The following is a 6,356-nucleotide window of genomic DNA, read 5'->3' on the forward strand; positions in this document are numbered from 1 at the left end:
TTGGGATATATACAGATTTTAAAGTGTAAAGAATTAAATATCACAGTCACCCTGAACACTGTTTAGAATGCTGTCATCCACCATGAGAATATGTTGATTAGGTTTTCTTGATTCCACATAAAGTGAACAGCTGCCTGTCATTAGGCACACGTACTGTTTCCCAAGCAACAAAGACTTCCGGAAAAAATTCACCCAGTCTTGAATATGTTCTTTTATGAAGATAGCCATAATCTTCACACAACTGCAGGCAAACTGTGTGTGTTGAAGTGGAATTGTATGAAACCAGTGTGTGCAAGTAGATCTTGGTGAACTAGATTCACAGTTAGTGTTTCTGTGACTTTGTGAATGTTACAAAGCTCTTCACACACCCCAATTTACACAAAAAGAAAAAAGATAACATTGTCTCCTTCAGAAGCTATTGTGAGACTGAAAAAAAACGCATTTAAAATATCTGGTATAAGGCAAACATCCTGAAACCTGCTCAAATACAAGGGTCCTCGTGGACACAACCAGGCAACATTTGACATTAGCCACACAGTCTTAGGGACAAGAAAAAGAAACTTGTACCTAAGCTGTTTAATTTGCATTTTAAAGATAGATCAGAGGTTCCAACCCATATTCACTAGGTGTGTGTGTGTGTGTGTGTGTGGTGATTTTCCTCCAAAACTCCCCTCACTGCTTCTGCTTCGGTTTTATTCTTAGGCAGACAAATTTCTCTTTGTTTTCTCTAATAAGATAAAGCTTTCATTTGCAAAGCTGCTAAGCATTTATGAAGCCATCCAGACACACAGGCAAGGGAAAGATGCTTCTGAAGGATTGGATACTGACTAAATGCCAAAGGACTGGACGGCTGTGTCATCATGCGTTTGGTGAAAAGCAAAAGTAGAAAAGAATGCATAAGCAAAGGTATGTGTTGACCTGTGCTCACTCTTGAGTTGATCATCACGCTATCAGCTAACAAGGCACAGGTCCATAGCAACTTACAACAGGGAAATATGCACAGGTGTTAAACAAAATAGGGTCATACAAGATTGCTCTTACAGCAGAGGAAAAGAAGTACAAGAAGCCAGGAAGTGGCTTTCAAGGATTTCCTAGTACTCGCTCTGTTATTCATCCTTCATTCATTAATGCTCTGATTTGACTGAAATTAACAGGAAAATGGTGTTTCAAGAAAAAGGCTGAGATTTTAATTCCAGCCCTCTCACTCAAAAATGACATCATCTCAGAACTGGAGCTACGGCTCCAAGGTTAAAAATAAAGACTGCTTTTCGGGATAACCACGGTTCAATCCCTAGCACCCACATGGCTACTCACTGCCCTCTGAAAAACCAGGAACCATGGGATCTGACACCTCTTTTTGACTACTACAGGCATTGAGTGCATGTGAAGTACAGGCATATATGCAGACAAAACATCCATACACATAAAATAAAGATAAAATTAAAATTATTAATGACTTTTATCGCAGGTTGAGACATATTATATTGTATAAGTGGGACTACTCAGAAGTACTGGAGGCTGAAACTTTGATACAGTACATGATCTTCAAATTAATGGTTTTAATCCCTGAATGCAGTAACTTTTCAATTTGTGACTGAGCCATGTCTTTTAGAATTTTTTCAGAATATAAAAATAAAATGTTGATTGTTAACAGACTGGCACTTTAAGTGTGTTTATTTTTATTTTAGTGATATTTGAAGTACAATAAGACAAATGTTTTAACTATTAAAAAATGTGCAAATGACCACACAGATGTGGGTAGAGAAAGATTTTCAGTTATAAAAGTCAGCAGCTAGAAAATGTTCACAATTAACTCCTCTCTCTTCTCAGTTATGACTTTATTTAGATCAACCCATCTGATAAATACAATTATCCTTTGATTTGAAATTGTCACTGAGGAAATTAGGGACAGACAGGCAGAACAAGATCTTCAGAACAATGAATTTACTCTATACATATCTGCATTGTAAGTCCATATCTCCATGTATGCATACACACCCACACTTTGTACAGCCGCTGAGTGAACTCTATGTAAACTGTGTGATCTGGGTTATAAACACATATGTGTATTTAGTCACCAATTATAGTAGACCTCTTTCTTATAAGATGTTTGTTTGTAATTGAAAGGCTTGTAATCTGTTGGGTAGGGTCATCCAAGATATTTCAGTACCATGCTTTTAGGGAAAAGGGTCCAATCAGCCAAAGAAAGACACTTTGAGCAGAGCCAAAGAAACACACTTTGGCCCTGTAACCAGAACCAAAGAAACACACTTTGTCCCTGGAATCAGAGCCAGTGAAAGAAATACATCCTGGTCCTAAAACTAGAGTCAAAAGGATAAAAAGGACCAGAGAAAGAAACACACTTTGTCCCTGAAATCAGAGCCAAATCTGACCCTAACCCTGTGCAGAAAACTAACCAATCCTTTAGCAGGAGATCTAACCATCCTTAAGCAGGAGATCTTACTAACTAAGCTCAGGGATTGAAATCTGACCAGTCCCCACCCTAGAAAACTCCGCCCCCTAAGAAGCTCTATATAAACCCTGTGTCTGTTCACCTTGTTGCTGTTCCGGCTGCCCTGCAGTCCTCTGCAGCCCTGGCAGAGGGCAGCACCTCTCCTGGATTCTTCCCTCCCAATAAATCACTTGAATGAGGTTTGGGTGAGACCTTCTGTTGCCAGAGCAGAAACTACCCAGAGAAGAGGGAAGCAGAACTGTAACACTTTTCACCCAGGGAAACCTTCCCCTGGTGAATTGAAGTTGTTACACTCTCCAGGGGAATCCAGTGGAACTGTAACAACTTTGCCAGGGAAGCCATCTCTTGCCAGAGCAGAGTGGATACACTGGAGCAGGGCTGTAAGCTGCTATGCTTACTCTGATCTGTGGTAGTCGTTGGCTCCTGATTGCCAGAATACCTTTCCATCCGAACTGTAACACTCAGTATTCTTTGGCTCCCGAGTGCCGTAATCCATCCCTGTCCATCCCATCAGATCCATCAAAATGCTTACAGTGCTTTGTTTTCTGCACACCTAACCATCCCCTACAACATGAAGTACATTCTGAAATACAATTTCAGTGAAAAGACAGAAGATTGCTCTCAGACTTGATGTAGTGGGGCATCCTCTGTCATCTGCAGGGCTAGGATCACCATTGCCCATGTTTCCACCAGAGTTTTATTTCCTTAAACTGGGGGGAACACACTCTGCGAACAATCATCCAACTATGTAATTGTGCTCTGCATACACTTTGAAGTGTAGGTTATAGATAAACATGTTTAAAGTTGGTTTTCAACAGTCTTAACTTGAAGCTAAGTAGTTACTTTACTTCTTTCAATATATTATCTTCATCAAGACAGGGACACAAAGATATATATATATATATATATATATATATATATGTTAAAGCTAGTACTGATACATTGGTTAATAAATACGTACAACTGGCCCTACTGAGTGCTTATTGCACTATGTAGAACTTACTTGCAGAAGCTATCAGCATTGAAGAAAATTTCCCCTAAAACCAACAAAAGCAGCATATCTAGAAAGTTTTTAAGATTATAAGGCATGTTTAGATAAATTATCTCATTTGATCATGATAACCACTATCTCACATTGTCAAAGAACACTCATTTACTGATTGAATTGTTGAGAAAGAAGTCTTTCAGGGAGTTATTTCTTCATGCTTTAGGAAATGCTGCTTTTAGTTCAGTCAAGAACAATGGCAATATTTTAAAAAAAGTCTAGATTAAAAACGTACAAAGATGCCAAGAACCTTGCTTAAGTTCATTCCACATTATATTTTCATTGGTTTTTGTAAAGCCTTGTCAATCAAATAGATCAACAGATTCAAGTCACACTGTTAGTGGTGGTTTGGAATGTATCTCTCACAGTTAGAAATGTTTTTTCCTTCTTAAGATATTTCTCTTACAAATGTATGCTAGCAAAAGGATATTAAGGGTAGCCAGAATTATCTCTACATTCTCACTCCTATCATATTGACAGATTGTTAATTTTGCAATGTAGACTGTTTTTCAAGTCAGTAGTAAAAAACTGTTCTTGATATTATGCAGCTTTAGATATCTATGAAAGTTCTATGTAAAACATGATGCAAGTTTTCCACTATTACATATAATAATAACACAAAAATGTCATATACTATATGAAAATGTTAATGAAGAACTACCTTTGAGAATAATAGACTTCAAGTGTTAATGGAATAAATGAAAGTTCGTAACCTTGTGAACAGTACATGCCTTCCACACACATAATTAATAACAAAAGAGGTTATTTGGGACTCAAATTTTTACCAATTTCCCTGGGTTATATTATGATACCCATATTGAAACATGATAGATATTCTTAATCAAAAGTGCTGGAGTTCTCATTAGGTACTCATTAAACTTCCATACCTAAGGATAACCTTAAGAAATTGGTTGACACTAATGAGAATAATTCTTATTAATGATAACTGAATTTGTATTCATGCAGCAAAGATAATGTGAAACACTGTAAGCACACACACCAACACATAAACACACACAAAATTAGAATTTTGTGTTCCACTACCAAGGTAAAAGACACAATTGTTGTTTTTTTTTAAATGAAACTGCTGAAATGCCATTAATAAAATGACAAGTAGTTGGGGAAAAAGTCCTTAGACACTTAAAAATATTTAAATGTTTGACAATAAGGAATTCAGACTTTAAAAAAATGAATAAACATCTGTATCTTGGAAAAACAATTGCTGAAATTATTTTACAACAAGCACAAATTCCTGAATATATTTTGTTAGTAATACAGTTGATGAATTAATAAAACACCAAATGCCCCTATTCCTCTCTGCCTAGCTCATTTTTAAGTGTCACTTATGCTATTTAAAATTCATCCATTCTGAAAAATGACTGGCCATGGAGAAAAAAATTTATAAAGATCAACTAAAACGAGTAGTCATAAAAGCATGACTATTTACTTCCTCTTGTTCTGAGCATCGGTTATTAATTTTTTAAATAAATGATTGTCTAAAGCATGTTTCTGTTTAATGTGCAATTGAAATTTCCCAAGGCTTTTAGTAGGTCTAGTAATGAATCTTACCATCTTTTGGGAATTTCTTTTTGCTTGTTACCTGAATCACTCTGATAGTCTCATTTCTTTCTGAGTCCTTTTAGGGGGAAGGTCACCATCTAAGAAGAAATAATGACGTGACGAGACTGCCTGCCTACCACACAGTCATTTGCTTCTTGCTCATTTCCAGCATCAAGACTCTCTGGCATATAAAAGGCCGTTCTTCGAGTTGTCAAGGCATTCTTCTGTATAATTAGCTAAAATATACTCCTTGGGTGATTCTTGCCTGAAAAGCCTAGCTCTGAAAGCTGAAAGGAGTAAGTGCAGCTCCTCTTAGGCAGAGCAGGATGACTTGCATCTGCGCTGCTGTTGTCTCTCTTTCCCTGTGAGCACCTTCAATCACCACTCTAGTGCGGACAGGTGTCAGGGAGGTGGGCTTCAGCCCCAGTGAGACACCCGGGATTAATCACAGTCTTCTATTGTGATTTTTACAGTGTTGAGTATAGGGAGATTGCCATCACTTTGGAATTGGTAGTTGTTGTTTTTTTTTCCTCTATTAACACAGCCTGAGGATTGCATTATCTCTTTTGTTTGCACCATCACCTTAGATAACTCTTAACATCCTGGATATATTACCAAGAGGGAACTGAAGGGAACTTTTAACAGACTATCTAATCTAACCCCAACCCTTTGATCAAACAGTCCTTTTATAGCTGGCTATCTTGTAAACTTATATAAAAGGGTCATTAAAAACCATTCCAGTTTGTGAAGAACTAAAAATAAGGAGGAAAAAATGAGGAAGATAAAATCACTCAGAAATTTAGGAGTGCACAGTACAGCACTTTTTACTATATTTTTATTACTAAAAACTATTTTTAAATTTAAATATATTTTGATCATTTTATTCCCCTCCCCCAAGTCCTTTCAGATCCCCCTCTCTCTACCCACCCAACTTTAAGTTCTTTCTAACAAAAACTCAATACGACAATTAACCCCCCCAAAAAACTAAGAAAACAAAATAAAACCACACCCAAAAAGGAAGGAAAGAAAGAAAAAGAAAGGAGAGAAAGAAAGAAAAAGAAAGGAGAGAAAGAAAGAAAGAAAGGAAGGAAGGAAGGAAGGAAGGAAGGAAGGAAGGAGAGGAGGGAGGGTGGGGGAGGGAGGGAGGAAGGGGGAGGGAGGGAGGGAGGGAGCAAACAGTGACCAAATAAAGCACACACACAGTTGGGAAGTGGTGGCCACAACCTCAATCCCAGTACTTTGGAGGCAGAGGCAGGCAGATCTCTGTGAGTTCAATGC

This window comes from Mesocricetus auratus, unplaced genomic scaffold (assembly GCF_017639785.1).
Source record: "Mesocricetus auratus isolate SY011 unplaced genomic scaffold, BCM_Maur_2.0 Super-Scaffold_100031, whole genome shotgun sequence".
NCBI lineage: Eukaryota > Metazoa > Chordata > Mammalia > Rodentia > Cricetidae > Mesocricetus > Mesocricetus auratus.